The sequence below is a fragment of the Armigeres subalbatus genome, chromosome 3 (genome assembly GCF_024139115.2).
Source record: "Armigeres subalbatus isolate Guangzhou_Male chromosome 3, GZ_Asu_2, whole genome shotgun sequence".
Classification (NCBI taxonomy): Eukaryota; Metazoa; Arthropoda; class Insecta; order Diptera; family Culicidae; genus Armigeres; species Armigeres subalbatus.
Window position 1 is genome coordinate 125,044,600 of NC_085141.1, and position 17,812 is coordinate 125,062,411.

Consider the following 17,812-nt stretch of genomic DNA (forward strand, 5'->3'; position numbering starts at 1 on the left):
TTCTGCCCAAGATTGTGTGAGCTGACGAAGTGACGACCTATTTCAGCGACCTTCTCTGCAGGAGTTATCAAGCGATCCTTAGAGCCATTATTGTCAAGTGGGATCAAAGGTGGAATGGACCGAGGCTTGGATTTTAGTATTTTGGTCATTTTCCAGAACGGCTTAGCATAATCTGGGAGAGTGCGGATCTTATTCGAGAAGTCGTTATTTTTGAGGTCCACCATTCTGGCCTTGATAATTTTTGTGATTCGATTGCAGCGTGCCTTAAGCTCAGGCAGTCCAGTACGCTGAAACTGCCTGCGAGTGACATTCCGCAATCGAATCAAATCTTTGGTGAGTGTATCGATGTTTAAGGAGTTGCTTACCAGCCGAGCCGTCGGTACGTGTTGCTCCCGGGCCGCCGTGATCGCCTCCTCGATAGCGCAAAGCTGGTCGTCGATACTTTCCGGCATCTCCGGACGCACCTCGTAATCGACGGTGTTATCGACGCACTGCAGGAACCGCTGCCAGTTCACTCGCTGGTAGTTTCGCCGTAACTGCTGGTGCCGATTAACCGAGGAGCCCAGTTCCGCCACCACCGGATAGTGATCCGAACTGAGCTCCTGGTAGACGACCGGCTGCGAGACGTGGTCACTCAGGTTTGTTATGTAGAGGTCGAGGGTTGCGTGGACACCGGACCGACTCAGCCGAGTGGGGGAATCCGGGCTCAAGATCGTGTAGTGGCCTTCCTCCATGTCGTTGCTCCAGATGGTGCCGTTTCGATTGCCGCGACTGTTGCCCCAGGCTTGATGTTTGGCATTGAGGTCGCTGGCAATGATAAACTGACCTTGCCTCCGCGTAAGCTTGACGATGTCCCTCCGAAGGGCAGCCGATGATCCATCGCCTGCTTTGGCTTGCGTTGGCCAGTATGCCGCGATGAGCGCGATTGTGCTGACCGAAGTGGTGATTTCGACACCGATCGTCTCGATGACACTAAGCTGGAAGCTTGGAGTCAGACGACAGTTGATGTTGTAGCGAAGAGCGATGGCCACACCACCTCCCCTGGTCGGCCGGTCGAGTCGCACGATGCGGAAGTCCGGGATGTTGACGGTCACCTCCGGTTTTAGGTGTGTTTCGGTGATGAACGCCACGTCTATTTCCTTCTCCTCAAGGAAATCCTTCAGCTCAATTATTCGTCGAGCTGTCAATTCTGTCATTTTGCAATATTTGTCTTTGTTCAGCGTAATCATCTTGGTAGGCGTGGTTAGTTTACGTAAACAACCATTTCCGTTGCCAACGCCGCACAGTATAAAAGAAGGGCATCAACAGGGCACGAGCTCATGTTTCACTGTACAAGTGACACGTTCGGACGTGTTTTACGCTCTCGGTTCGTTTTGTATAGTTCGTTTGGAAGAAGTTTTTCGAGTTGTCTCGTACTCCGTCCCAGCAAGCCTTACCCATGGCAGTCCCTTACCGGGACGCAAAAACGTCGCGCCGACGGCAAAGACGAAGATAATACAAGCAAACGCGTGCTGAAAAGCAATCGTTTCGCGGTGCTCGCGACGGACAGCGTGGAAAAGATGGAGCGGCTCCCGCTCTTCTATACGAAAGGCTTTCCGGAGAAGCTGTATTCGGACATTGATTACTCCGTCAAGCAAGGCCTGCAGGTCACTCTCTGCTGGTGCCTGGGCGGCTACAAAAATAACCGTCCCCTCCATCAATCACTACCGTGCTGTTGAGACTCTCCTAAATCGTTTGTCGATGGAATATTTCACCCACGACAAGGAGGCTGAGGCTTTAAAGCAATCCTGAGAGGTCTCGACGATATGGAAATCAGCAAGCTGGAGAAAGAGCTGAAGAAAGCTGGCCTCAAGCCTTCAAGATCAAGCGCCACAACGTGATTTTTTTTTTAACTTTATTAAAGTGTTTTTTTTTATCTACAGCCACAACGTGAATAAAAACTACCGCGACCAGCTGTACTTGTTTCACTTCCCGAAGGGATCAACGATGACAAAGGAGTCGCACGACGATCAAGCTCTGTTTCATCACATCATCGAGTGAGAACGGTACAATCCAGTGCATCGCGAGTTTACGCAGTGCGCAAACTGCTTGAAATTTGGCCATGGGGTCAAAAACTGATATCTCCAGAGCCGCTGCTCCAATTGCGGCGGGAATCACGCTTCGGCCACCTGCGCGGTTGAAGACCCCGCGTCGAAGTGCGTGAACTGCGACCAGGACCACTCGTTCAAAAGCAGGTCCTGCCCGAAGCGAGCAGAATTCATTCAGTTTCGCAAGCAAGCTAACCAGCGCAACCGTCGCGTCGCCCGAAGAAGCAGCAAGCCAACTTCGACTTCGACCCCGACTCCTTCCCGGAGTTACTCCCACCCAAAGGAGCCAAGCCTGCTCAGAAGCAAGCATTTGCCGGCCCGCCCTCAGGATTTTAGGGCAATGCACCGCCGTCGACTACATCTTTCCAGCAAAGGACCTCAACCGCCAGCGCCTCCACCCCCGCATGGCCAATCACAGGCCATCAATCAGCTAGCGTCACTCGTCACCGAGATGCAGAAGATGCTCATGCAAATGATGCAATTCTTCAAGCGCCGCAACATTCTCACACAAGGTCCTTAATTGGAACACCAACTCGGTGGCGAAAAAACAGCCGGAACTTATCGACTTCCTCGAAACCGAAAAAGTTGACATCGCGTTTCTGGCGGAAACAAAACTCAAGACAACCAAGAACTGCAGTCTCCCGCATCATTCTATCGTCCGACTCGATCTGAGCGTCTGAAGAAGGATATCCAGATGCTGAATCGCTGGAGACAAAAAATCATCGTCGCATGGGACTTTATTACAATAAAATTATTTTACAAACATACAAAAATAAACAATTAGTCACACAGTTATAAGGTTATAAGGTTTTGGTCCATCAGTCAAATCCAGCAAATGTGTTTTTATTGCGTTTTGTATTTTGTTGTCTACAACAGCCCGCTGTATCCATAGCTCTATTTGGTGTAGGATTCAGATCCTTCTAGGGCAACTCGCAAAATATGTAGAGTCTGCATCTGGAAATCTCTCTATTTAAAATTTTTATTTCCTATTTTCAGGCCCAAACACAGAACATTCAGGAATGGTACATGCACAATTCCATTCAAACATTTGTCACTTATAATAAACCGTAACAACTTGAATGCCTCGGATGCCTTGAATGAGTCTCGGAACAACAAGAATGGCACAGTACTGTCTGAAGACCTCCAAGCCGGACATTATATTGTTCTCCACTCTGAATCACCGACGTTCTCCTTGTCAATCGGCACAGAATCCACCATTGAAATCGTGCTAACCAACGTGGCGGACAATTGCTCTGTCATGCGAACCCTGACATGTCCTCCGACCACCTTCCGGTGGTGTTCGACCTAAATAAGAAAGTCAACCTACGCCAACAACACCACCGTCAGGATTACCGTCGTATGAACTGGCCACGGTTGCAGCATTTCATTGAGGACCGTTTTCCCGAAGACCCTTCGCTGACAACGGCGAAAGAAATCAACGACCGATCAGCAAACTTTTTGAGAAGCTAATCTACTCCAGACTTCAGTCCCATGCCGAGTCGAACAACATCCTACCGAATGAACAGTTTGGCTTCCGCCGTGGCCCCTCGACGATACATCAGCTCCAGGGGGTGACAAACTCCATCAAGCAAGCGAAGGCGATCTCGAAGACGACCGTCATGGCCCTGGTAGATGTCTGACTTGACGGTCTGATTCACAAGCTCTGCCAGTCCAACTTCCCAGTGTACTTGGTTAAAATCACCTCTGACTACCTCGTCGGTCGATATTCTCAAGTTTTTGTTGGCTCCGCACTCTCGAATCCGTATCCGGTTACCGCCGGTGTCCCCCAAGGAAGCATACTTGGACCCTTGCTGTACAACTTATACACCTCCGATATTCCTCCTCTTCCGGATGGAGGTAATCGAATTGGAGGCACTCTATCACTCTTCACTATCACATACGCAGGACGTGTCATGTAGGCGCTCGTATCGCAACTGCAATATGGTCTCGATACGTACACCAAGTACCTAACAGATTGGAAGACACAGACTAATGGAGCCTAAACACAGTCGATAGTATTCCCCCATCGCAACTCCGATCGTTTAAAACCGTCCACCAACATCAGGTTGCAGAACGTGGAAATCGAATTGGCCGCCGAGGTACGCTGCATTGGACTAATACTTGACAGAAAACTCCTCTTTCCGGTGCACGTTGGCGACCGAGTAATGAAAGGAACAGCGATACTGAAATGAATGACGATCCCGAATGACCATCAGCAACAAACTGGCGGTGTTCAAGAACATTGTTGCCCCGATGCTGGAATGTGGGTTTCCAGTCTGGCAAGGATGTGTGAAAACCCATCGGATGAAGCTTTAGGTCCTTCAGAATAAATACCTTAAAATGGTTCTGATCCGACTGGCAAATCACGATAGTAGGTTAAGATACGTAGTAGTATTTATAGTTAATAATTAAAATAAAACGGTACAAATAAGTAACAAATGTAAAATGGGCAAAAGCCAATTTATTGTAATAGCTTAAAAAAGCTAAAAACCGAAGTTTGAAAAACTAACGTTTAACCACTTGACTTGTAAACAATTGTAGTAAAAAAATTATTACAATGAATTTTAAAGTAAAAAAAAAGGTACTAGCTCAATCCAGATCAAATATATCGAACTGACTGACTTCATCAACCAAAACGACATGGACATCGCTATTGTCACTGAGACACACCTCAGGCCAGAAGTGAACGTCTGCATTCTACATTCGATTTGTGAGGCTTGATCGGCTTGGCCCTGGGGGAGGAGTGGCCATCGCTTTGCGCCGAAACATTGATTGCCGTCTGCTGCCGGGTTTCCAACTGAAAATAATAGAAGCCGTGGGGGTCGAAGTAACGACCAACGTCGGCCCGATCAAAATCATTGTGGTGTACTGCCCAAAACAAACAAACATGCGGGATGGATCGGCTGTATCCCTGAGGCAAGACATCATTAAGTTGACTCGGCAGCGCGGCCGGTATATCATCGCTGGTGATCTCAACGCCAAGCCAAGCCAAGATTTGATCCGTCTGCAAAATGTCAAACAAAGACAGTTTCAACGTGCCGTACCTTTTTTAAAGACCGAATGCAATCATATGACCAAAATTATTAAAACTAGCATGAAATAACGATTTTTCCAATAAGATCAGCGCTCTCCCAGTCTGTGCTAAGCCGTTCTGGAAATTGACACCAATAGTAAATGAGTCATATCGGAAAAGAATTTACCGTCAACTAGAACGTGGTAGATTTTATTTTCCCGTTTCTAGATTAGATGCTCTCCGTGTAGTCCCTGCGAGCCATCCATTAGCATATAATGTTGTCGAAGACAACATTATCCGCCATAAAGTTGACTAGACCAAACCGCTGTGAAGACCCCAACAAAATTGACATTGGGCTCAAACCATGACTATTTTCAAAAACAATATTTTGATTTTGTAAAATCCTATGCAGGTAGCAACCGATTGCAGCAACCCTTGGCACGCTGGAGTACAAATTCACTGCCCATAAGTGGCAAATCTTACCAGAGCGAGTGTTTGTGAACATAGGAAAAGAATACAGAACGAGTTTCTTAAAAGGATCACCATGTTGCGCTCTGCTGGGGACCCAACACCCCACCACCAGCATGGCGGGCAAAGTGCATGTCATATGTCATCAACAACACAAAAGCTATACAGGGAAGGCGAGGATAATCGTAGCCATAGCGTTTCGTTCAGTAAATAACAGCGGGAAACATGAAGAGCGGTACTTGCAACATTGTATTCCATTTAGGACTATTATTATTACATTTAGTACTATATAGGTTTTGCCAAAAATATGTTCCATAACCTGTTCTATCTGAAATAAATTGATTAGCTTCTATCGTGTGGAACCGTTATTAGATGACCAAAATGGCCATCATAATAACCGGTAGTACTCTGAGGCTCTATCCCAACCCCGGAATCAATTACGAGTTACATGGTACAAGATCGTTGTCTGGAAATTGTATTGTCTTGATACTGATGTATAAGTTGCAGTTCATTTTTTTGTTCCGTGTAAATGAATTACTGTTTGAACAATCGGCTTCATTTGTAAATGATCCGTATTTGGAATTTTCCCCAATAACCTAAAAGCAATTGGTATTAAGCCAATTGGTTTACGTGGAAAAAAAACTCTACTTATTCAAACGGATGGATCGGATCATGCAAGACGCATTCACCTATTTAACATGAAGCTTCTTATCTCATTAACGCCAGAAGTAGGGGAAAAGGTGGTAAAATGAACACGTTAAGGACTTGCGTTGAATTCAGACATAAAACTGGGATATTTTTACCTAGTTTTACCACTCATTCCAACAGTTTAACTCATATCCTTATTGTACTGGATCATTTTTGCCTTTCTCGTATACTAATTATACGTAAAGGCTATAGCACAACCCAACAGACATAACACTCGTGAAATGTTCATCGTTCACTGATTCACTGATCAATTCAAATATTCATTAGTAGGCCAATCAATCACTCGTAACGCGCGTGTCGGATTTGCTCGAGTTTGACGTTTGCTCACTACTGCCCAGTGTTGTGCTTAATCATTATCAGGCGATCATGATTGCAATTTTCATGTGAAAACTTCTCACGTGAAAACAGTAGGCGAGTTGTCACCGGCGACAACTTCTCAAATGTTGTACTCAAACGATAATAAACACAGAATTTTCATTCAATCATTAATCTTTACTAATAACAGCTAATTGTTAACAGTCCCGTTATATCTTCTATTTGGCGTTATAGCTTCATGCTAGTGAGGAAAAAGAGTTCAAAATGTAACGGTAAATGCTTCAAATCAAGATACGATTTTCAAACGATTCTTAATCGCTGGCGAGTTTTAATCACTTGATAATTTAAAAGTAAAATCGCGGGTGAGTATGATCATTCTCGATTTTTCGAAAATTTGATTTTTCCCAACCCTGCACTGCCATCTGGTTTGTGATTTTCCATACTTAGCGAAAACAACAGATGTCGTTAGTGTTGATTTATCGACTTACCTTAAAACTAATTGTACATGAAACTTAAAAGTAATTATTGAATAAATTTATAGTTTAAAGCTGTATTCTCACCAACGCCCCGAGTTTGCGATCAGCTAGAGAAGATCAGCTACGAGCACACATCGTTCTCCGAACACTAAGAGCATGTACCACTTTTGAAATAAGTAGATGGACTTTTGGTTGCGCGTGTCTGTATACCGTGGGATATTCGTGCAGGAGAGTCATAGTATTAAAGAAAAGCAGCGTTTTTTTGTTGAGTGACTCCGCAACAGTATTAGCCTATATAGATATAGACACTACATAGCGTGTCGAATCGGCAAGCTATTATCAACGACGGATATTGGTTCAAAGGTCCAGAATTCCTGCGCCTCCCTGAGAACATTTGGCCGCAACAAGGAGAATGCTCAGCTCAACCTGAGGAAGAGCTGCGGCCATGCTTCGTGATCCAAGGAGGCACAATTTCGGATACCTCTAAATGAAGGTAAAGTGGCATACGTACACTGGTTCATAAATACCTTTGGAGGTATTCAGCTTACTGAAATTTCTAGGGAAATCTAAAGAGGGATTTATCACGAGATTCATACACATATTCTTGATGTAATTTCCGCGGACACTTCTGGAGGAGCTCGAAGGAGAAAACGCAGGAGAAATTTGGATGCAATACCAAGAAAAAAACCTTAATTAATCCACCTAGCGGTGATAGTGCCTTTCTCGTGCATTATAAAAAATAGTGTTTTGGCCACTACTTTTGAGCCAATAGCCTGATTTGGCCAATTTTGAATAGGAGACAATGGTAGAGTAATCTGCGGCGAATGCAGCTTGTTTTTCGATTCTTTTCAATAAAGTATGGCATTTCGGTCATAACTTCCGAGCCCATAGTCCGATATGGCCAATTTTTAATAGAAAACAATGGGCAGTATTCTGCATCGAATGCAACTTGTTGCAAGCAAATTGGTGAAGAATAAGTACCCGAAAAATGAGTGACACTTTTACTTCATTTTTTGGCTGGGTGTGCAGACACACCCACACATCACCTCAATTCGTCGCACTGAGTCGATCGGTATATAACACTATGGGTCTCCGGGCCATCTATAAAACAGTTTGCTTTTAAAGCGATCATATAGACTTTCGGAAGGAATTTATGTAAAAGCTTATTTGAGAATGGTCAGGAGAATTTCAAATAAGCACTTACACAGAGACTCGAAATTCGGTCAATCATTTTATTGAAAAGATCAGTGATCTGAAAATTTACGAATGTTTACTTAATATTTCACAAGTTAGTTTGCTGTAAATAAAATTAATGAATATTGGTTATTTTTTCTAATAATTTACAAATAACTGTGAAAAATATTACCGATGGAAATGTAAAATAGTTGTATCACCTATTACGGTTAAATAATAAGCTGAAAAATCGGTAAACGCAAACAACTTCGAAAAATCATGGAAGCAACTAAGGTTGAATGAGCATTTCCTAACGAATTCCACTTCCAATTTTATTCTTGAAGGAACTTCGAGAGAAGTACCTGGAGGAACTTTAAAAGAATTTCTTGAAAAACTTCTTGAGAAATTGCTGGATAATTTTGGGTGGAACTTAATAGGAATCTCGGAAAGAACTCTTGGAGAAACTTTCTGAGGAATTCCTGGAGAAGCTTCTCGAAGGGTTCCAGGAGTGATTTCCGTAGAAATTTCTAGAGGAACTTCTGGAAGAATTTCTGGAGGAACTTTTAGAGGAATTCTTGATAGAACTTCTGGAAGAATTCTTGAAGGAACTTCCGGATCAATTCCTGGAAGAACTTATGGGGGAATTCCTGATGGAACTTTCGGAGGAATTCGTGGAGGAACTTCTGAAGAAATTCCTGGAGGAGCTTCCAGAGGTACTTTCATAGGAATGTCTGGAGGAATGTCCAGAGGAATTTCTTGATGAACTTCCTAGCGATCATGTGGAGGAGCTTCCGGAGGAATTCGATGAAGAACTTTTGAAGAAACTCCGGGTAAATTTTGGCGCTTGAAACTGATTCACGCCGACCCACGCTGCCTCCGCCGATCACTAACGGCGTGACGCCGCCACGCCACCGCATCTGGCTGAAAATGATCTATCACGTGGTGTCAGGCCATAAGGCCGAATGGTCATTAGGCCGAATGAGAAGTAAGAAGCAAAACTTGACCAATGAAGTTTTTCCTTCCTCTTTCTTCCTTCTTGTTTCTTCCTTCTTTCATCTTCCTTATTTGTTTTCCCTTCTTTGTTCTTCGCTGTTCCTTCTTTCTTCTTCGCTCAACTTTTTTTCTTCCTTCTTTTTACTTTTTTCTTTTTCATTTTTCCTTCTTCCTTCTTTATTCTTTTTTCTCACTTCCTTTTTCTTTTTTTCTTCTCTTTCTTCCTTCTATCTTTCTTCTTCCTTTTTCTATTTCTTTCTTCATTCTTCCTTTTTCATTCTTCCTTATATCTTCTTTTTCTTCCTTCTTCCTTTTTCCTTCTTCATGCTTCTTCCTTCTTCTTTCTTCCTTCTTTTTTATTCGTTCTTCCTACTTCCTTCTTTCGTCTTCCTGTTTCATGCAACATGCAGCCTAGTGGCTGAGGCGGGAATCACTTTTTCATCCTACGGGCAACGATGCCAAATTTGTGAAAATAAAAGCTCTCGGCGGATATGCGGATCTGTATAGGAATCAAATATGTGTATGTTTATCTAAGTTTGTGTATGTTTATCTCAAAGTTCTGTGCAAAATTATCCTATCCCGGATTCAGGAGAAGATCGATGCGACTCTCCGGCGGCAGCAATCCGGATTCCGTGCCGGAAGATCCTGTGTGGACCATATTGTCACACTCCGCATCATTCTGGAGCAGGTCAACGAATTCCAAGAGTTCCCTTACTTGGTATTCATTGACTACGGAAAAGCTTTCGACCGTCTCAATCACGAGAATATGTGGGGCGCCTTAAGACGCAAGGGGGTTCCTGAGAAAATCATCGGCCTCATCGAAGCACAGTACGAGGCCTTTTCGTGTAGAGTGCTGCACAATGGGGTCCTGTCCGACCCTATCCGGGTCGTAGCTGGTGTGAGGCAAGGATGTATTCTATTAACGTTACTGTTCCTCATCGTAATCGATGAGATTCTGGTAGATGTGATTGACCGTGAACCAAACCGCGGGCTGTTATGGCAGCCTATAACCATGGAGCACCTAAACGACTTCGAATTGGCGCGGATGACGTTGCACTCCTCGCGCAACGGCGCTCTGATATGCAGAGTAAGCTCAACGACCTTGCCGAGCGCTCCTCCTCGGCAGGTTTAGTCATCAACGTCAACAAAACCAAATTGTTGGATGTAAACACCGAGACTCCTTCCAGTTTCACAGTAGCCGGGCAACTAGTGGAGAATGTTGAAAGCTTCCAATATCTTGGTAGCCAAATGGCGTCAGACGGCGGTACCAAGATCGACATAGGCGCACGGATCAAGAAAGCAAGGGCTGCCTTTGCGAGTTTAAGAAATATCTGGAGCAACAGGCAGATAAGTGAACGCACTAAAATACGAATTTTCAACTCTAACGTGAAATCTGTGCTGTTATACAATCATTATTGATTTATTGGCATTTATCGGTGAGTACAACATCTAAAGCTCAAAGTAAGAGGGAGCGCAACAATGAAGAACAGTATGGATAGGTGTCACAAGCGAGCGACGAGTATGAAGCGAACAGAAATTGAAATTTTAGTAGAGGGCCAGTTGTGAGAACAGCATTGTTGAAATCGCTGTTATTCTGCCTAACGTCCACCCAGGAACGGCTTGGGTAGTAGCATGGTGACTACTCTTACCAAGACAGGCAAAATAACAGCGATTTCAACCTACTATTATGCTGTTCGGCGCATGAGAACAGTTCTAGCGATCGGTGGCTTGTTCGGAGATTCATACGAAAGTCGCGCTACTTTGCTTCACGCCTCATCCCGCAGCTCTTACTTTGCCCAAGATGATCTTATTCGAACCGCATTTCAATTTTGCCATTCCTTTTTTGCCAATTCGTATTCTAATTGGGAAAGTTTTTTGATCACCGTACATGACTCAATCATTATTGATTTATTGGCATTTATCGGTGAGTACAACATCTAACGCTCAAAGTAAGAGGGTGGACGTTAGGCAGAATAACAGCGATTTCAACAATGCTGTTCTCACAACTGGCCCTCTACTAAAATTTCAATTTCTGTTCGCTTCATACTCGTCGCTCGCTTGTGACACCTATCCATACTGTTCTTCATTGTTGCGCTCCCTCTTACTTTGAGCTTTAGATGTTGTACTCACCGATAAATGCCAATAAATCAATAATGATTGAGTCATGTACGGTGATCAAAAAACTTTCCCAATTGTGCTGTTATACGCTAGCGAAAAATAGTGTGTATCAGTGGAGAACACTCAACGGCAGCAGGTGTTCATTAACAGATGCCTGCGGTATATAATTCGGGCCTGGTTGCCTCACAACTGGATCTCAAACAACGAGCTCCATCGTTGTTGTCACCAGAGGCCGATAGCAACAGAAATTCGGGATCGGAAGTGGGGCTGGGTCGGCCACACTCTACGTAGGGGCGGAAACGAAATCTGTAAACAAGCATTAGACTGAAACCCAGCGGGACATCGCAGCAGAGGCAGACCCAGAGGCTCATGGCGGCGAAGCCTCAATAAAGAAATAAAAGAAGTCGACCGAAATCTAACCTGGCAACAGGTTAAAGCGATAGCCGGGCAACGCTCAGGATGGAGATCTTTCAAGTCGGCCCTTTGCACCACCGGAGGTGTACAGGATCCGTAAGTAAGTAAGTAAGCCATTAGGCCGAATGGCCATTAGGCCGAACGGTCGTTAGGCCGAATGTGAACTGGGGAGGGAGAAATGAGTTGTGCGAAGTGATGAAGTAGGAAGAAGGAAAAAGGAAGAAGGAAGAAGGAAGATGGAAGAAGAAGAAAGAATAAGAAAGAAGGAAGACGGGAGAAAGAAAGGAGAAATAAGAAGGAAGAAGGAAGAAGATTGAAAAAGAGAGGAAGTAGGAAGAAGGAAGAAGGAAGAAAGAAGAAGAAAGAAGGAAGAAGAAAGTAGGAAGATGAATGAAGGAAGAAGGAAGAAGGAAGAAGGAAAAAGGAAGAAGGAAAAAGGAAACAGAAAGATGGAAGACGGAAGAAGGAAGAAGGAAAAAGGAAGAAGGAAGAAGGAAAAAGGAAGAAGGGAGAATGAAGAAGGGAAGAAGGAAGATGGAAGAATGAAGAAGGAAGAAGGAAGAAGGAAGAAGGAAGACGGAAAAAGGAAGAAGGAAGAAGGAAGAAGGAAGAAGGAAGGAAGATAGAAGAAGGAAGAAGTAAGAAGGAAGAAGGAAGAAGGAAGGAAGATAGAAGAAGGAAGATAGAAGAAGGAAGAAGAAAGAAGGAAAAATTGAAGAAGGAAGAAAGAAGGAAGAAGGAAGAAGGAAGAAGGAAATAGGAAGAAGGAAGAAAGAAGGAAGAAAGAAGAAGGAAGAAGGAAAAAGGTGGAAGGACGAAGATAGAAAGAAGAAAAAAGAAGTAAGTTGGAATAAACAATAAGGAAGAACGAAGAAGTTAGTAGGGCGAAAAAAGCGAAGAAGGAAGAAGGAAAAAGTTAAAAGGGAGAAAAAAGCGAAGAAGGAAAAATGAAGAAGAAAGAAGGAATAATTGAGAAGGAAGAAGAGAAAATGAAGAAGGAAGAAGGAAAAAGGAAGAAATAAAAAGAAAGAAGAATAAAAAAATACGGAGAGAAGGAAGAAAGAAGAAAGGAGAAAGAAGAAAAAAGAAGGAAACAAGAAGAAGAAAGTAGAAAGAAGAAGCGTGGGGAAAAGAAGAAAAAAATGAAGGAAGAAGGAAGGAAGAAGTAGAAAGAAGGAAAAAGAAGAAAGAAGGAAGAGGAAGAAGGAAGAACCTAGAAAGAAGAAGAATGATGGAAGAAAGATGGAAAGGGAATGCAGAAAGAAGAAGAAAGAAGGGAGAAGAAATAAGTAGCATAGAAAAAGGAAATAGGAAGGAGCAAGAAGGAAGAGCGAACAAAAAGAAAGAAGAAGGAAAAAGAAGACAGCACTTCTCGTTTTTCCATTTTTGCTTCTTTTTGCTAATTCGGCCTAATGACCGTTCGGCCTAATGACCATTCGGCCTAATGATCGTTCGGCCTAATGATCTTCGGCCAAATGGCCAACGGCCTAACTAATGGCCTGACACCGTCAAAACATTTCCTACAGTCAGTCCCCTGATGTAAGAACTTAATTTTAATCGGGAAGTTTAAAAAAACTGAAAATTTCCGAAAAGTTTATGGAGAGCCATATATTCCGTTAGATTTCAGGTTTTCAGATTTCATTTTTGATATACTTGAAGAGCTACGACTATTTTCATTTACAGCAAAAAAAAATCATCGGGGGTATATCAATTAATGCAAAAGTTCGAAGGGTACCTCTCAAGAAAATGGTTGAGTACCGCTGTTTTATAACAATGAGTGTTAAACTAATTTTCCTCTCCTAATCCTAAATTGACTGGACGTGACCAGCATCGTTATTGGTCATGATTTGGAAACTCCGAAGCAAGTATACAATAAGAATAACTTTTTTGTATCCCAAGAATACTATTTAATTGGTGAGCTGTGCATATTTGCTGTTTTTCAGACAATCATGATTAGCAATTACGATGTGTACAGTGAATCAAGCTAAGCTCTTTTTTGACTATTTGCACAATATGTAAGGAACATTGAAGATTTGTGAACATTTCTAGATTTTCGCATGGAATTTGCAAAAAATCCAGGACGGGTTGAAATATCATTAAAATTGCTGAAAGTTCTTTACTTATGATTGCTTTTAGCTCATACTGACTAAAACAGCTAGCTGTTCTCATATGCCAAGGACACACAGACTATAGCTCAGTTCGCCGAGCTGATTGTATATAAGACTATGGGTCTGTGAAATTCTATCTGAAGTACATATCTTTGTGGATTTTTGAAAGGTGCGCAGCATTCTTCTAGTGAGCAAATGTAAGCTATATATATATATACGTAGACGAATAATAAGAAAGAATAAGTTTTGGCTGCTACGCACTTTTCAAATGTCAATTATCTATCTGTGTATCCCACTAAATAAAAAAAATATAAATAAAATAAAAAACTAAATAAAAAAATAAATTTAAGCATTAATTTTCTGATTTTAAATTAGCTCAATACTATAAAACAACGCTGACAAGACAATATGAAGTATGCTTCAGCATAATAACATTATTCTTAAGTGAACTAAGGTTTTAAATGAAATTTGAATCCGTATATGAAAAATCCCACAATTTCTATAGTTGTTTATACTTTCTGATATGAAGGCGGCATAAATGCTGGGTTTTTCCCTTATCTCCAATGGTATATGCGGCGAGAATGCGGTGATTTATCACAGACTGCCTCTTCTGTTATTATAATAGACTTATAGACTTCAAAAAAGTGAAATCCGAATTGAGTACATAATGTGAAACCAATTCAATCAAAATTCCGCGGAAAAAAAATTGAAATTTCGTTTCGTTTCGAAAAATTTCGAATCAAATGAACCTTGATTTCGTTTCGTTTCGAAGTTTCGAAAGTAAATCCATATTTCGTTTCGTTTCGAAGTTTCGAAAGTAAATCCATATTTCGTTTCGTTTCGATCCGAATCAACATAGACATTTTAAATTTCGTTTCGTTTCGTTTCGTTAGGAAAAAGTGTGTTATCGCATACCCTTACAAGTTATTATATTATTATTCCTATTTTTTCCCTGGACATTTGAGTAACATAATTGCCAATGTGCGATTTACCGTTAAATTCTTAAAAATCAGAAGCTGAACATTTGTCATAAATTTGCACGTTAAGATATATTCAAACAAGTTGTTCGAAAAAAGAAGCTTTGATTTCTCTTTTTACAACGATGCACTCAATGGTAAAAGCATACAGACATGTGGTGAAATAAACCAAATTTAGAAGTCGTTTGTTGTGAGCATCAAATATCATATGATTTGATTTATGTTTTGTTCTAATAACTTGTTTAAAGAAATCCTAACGTGCAAATTTATGACAAATGTTCAGCTTCTGATTTTTAAGAATTTAACGTTAAATCGCACATTGGCAATTATATTACTCAAATGTTCAGGGAAAGAAGAGGAATAATAATATAATATATTAGCAATGATTTATCATAAATTCAAGAATTTTGTAGAACAACGAATTGTAGGGGAAACAGTGTTTTATGCACTTAAAAGCATGAAAATCACTTTAACATGATGATTGTCATCAGAATGGAATTAATGCTGAAAATTGTGAATTGTGATACACTCAAATAAAAGTCAACGAACGGTTTTGAATGCTTTATATCATCTGTTTATTATAACTATTCACGTCGTTACTAGTTTTTGTCTGTTATACTATAGATGAGATTATACACTGCAATGGCTCGCTTCGAGGGGATGACCATCATTTCATAATTTGTATATACTTTCCGGTTGCAGTTTGTGACATTATCTAAAACAATGCAGTTGGCTTCCAACTTCCTCTTTAGGTTTTTTTTTGCTATTTAAATATTCATTTTCAAGCACACCGGATGTTTCTTGCGCGCGCCATACTTTTCTACTTCAAAGCAACACGATTGTGAGTTTGCTACACAGTGCATTTTGTCTAGAATGGGTTTTCCGTGAATTAGTGTTCCAACTTATTTTCATACATTTGTGTGGTATATAGATACAATGGATTGATTTTTGCTCTAACATTTTGTTCTTCATCATAAGTATAATTTGCTTGGGGGGTATAGTTTGCTCTGCTTCCGTAGGCGCAAAGCACTTCAAATTTATGCCGACGAATGTGTTTAAGTCTAATTTTTCACTTCGGCTCTCGGTTCGTTGGCTAATTTTGAATTTTTCAACAAGTCCACAATTCATAAAATAAGCCTACTCACAACTAGCATTTCAACCCGACAAATAAACCGTTGAAAAAATGGAACAATAAGGTGTACACAATATGATAAAACCATCAATGACTTTCATGTACAATTATTCAACGATAATTAAATGCAACTGACTTAATGGGCAAAGCTTCATTATTGATAATCAATCAATCGTGTGTAATTAACTTACTGAAAGATTAGTACAGAAACAAAATTTGAAGTATTCTGAAATTTAAACAAAAATTTGTTTGATAAACACAACATCGAATTTTTGAGAAGCTTATAAATTTTCTACTAAGTTTAATTCAAAACTCAGGCTTCTAAGCAATGCTGGTATTTCCTCGTTACCAATTTCTGTATGAATTTTTTGGTAATCCTGGGTGTACGGGAAAGACAGTAACGTATTTTTAAGCTACAAGTTTGGGGAACGCTTTCTTCCCAGAACACAATATATTTTGAAACTTATCCAAGAAATGACACAACGTGGCAACATCTTATCTCATACTCTCCATAAACTGGGTTTATTTCACCCGGCGAACCGAACCGCGCTTGGCAACCAATGAACAAAACTAAGCTACATACATACAGACATCACACAACATTTGTTTGTTTCGAAACGCATGAACATTAACTACTATGATATCGTAACTGTTTTCGTTTTACTTTATACTTGTTTGCATTCAAACACTCAATATCAGTGGCGCTTAAATAAGTCAATCAAAACAATTTCCCTATTTTAAATGGTTTCTTCTTTTTTTCTGCCTAGCGTTTTTACTTGTTACATATGGAGATACATATTCAATCGGACTTATTTTCGGTAGTGTTTGGATGAATTTTTGATTTTAGTTTATTGTGTCCTTTTCGGTTTTTCTTGTTTTTGCACAATCGTAACAGCTGTTGTATGTTGCAATTGCAATGCTTTCAAGTGCTCACTTCCGAATACGCCGTTTGCCAGTCTCTACATGTATAATTGACAAAAGTTTATTTTGTTGCTCTGTGTAAGAACTTTATATTATTATTCCACCCTTAAGCAGCTCTAGAAAACGGCTTCCTAGACAAGTAAAGACATTATTATAGTTTGGATTGTTTACCCTTCCTGCTCAGAAGATCGGAAAACTTCAAACTGTTGGATATTCTTTTATTAGTAGCAAAAGGTTCTGTAGATTGATAAGAATGTTTCCTTCCGTTCGGTATTAATATAATAGCTTCGTAACAAGAAATACCTTTCCGGTATTGGTTTCATAATTGGTCATCAAGTTTTGTTTTGTATTTTCTCCCACCTGTAAAATATGGTGCCTAAATTCGATGCATAACTGTGAATGTGGGAGCTTTTTTTATACTTTGGATTTGTCTTCTATGTTGGGATGCTAAACGTTTCTGAAAGTTCCACTAAACTGTCTCTGGAATGCGAACTAGCTAAATGTGTGTAAAAGTTTTAAGGGCATTCGTTTGCGTTTGAAGCGCACGATTCCGGATTAGAATATGATGTCTATTTCTTGATAGTATTGTTTCTACGTACTACAAATTACTTGATAAAACGCTCTTACCAAGAGGGAAATGTAATATGATTGATACGTACATAAACCATGCTGTGCCGTCAGATGTGTTTGCCAATTAGTTTTAGTTTATGATTTACAGTAAGTATGTTCCACTACTCAGATAGGGATGGGTAGGTAATTTGTATATTTTAATAATAAACTCTTCTAAAATTTATACAAACAGTATTTTTAAACATTCTCTTTGCACTATATGTGTGAGAGAAATATTATGATTCATGGATTTAATGTTTTTTTTTTATATCTACCAATTTCGTTAACAGCCATAGTGTA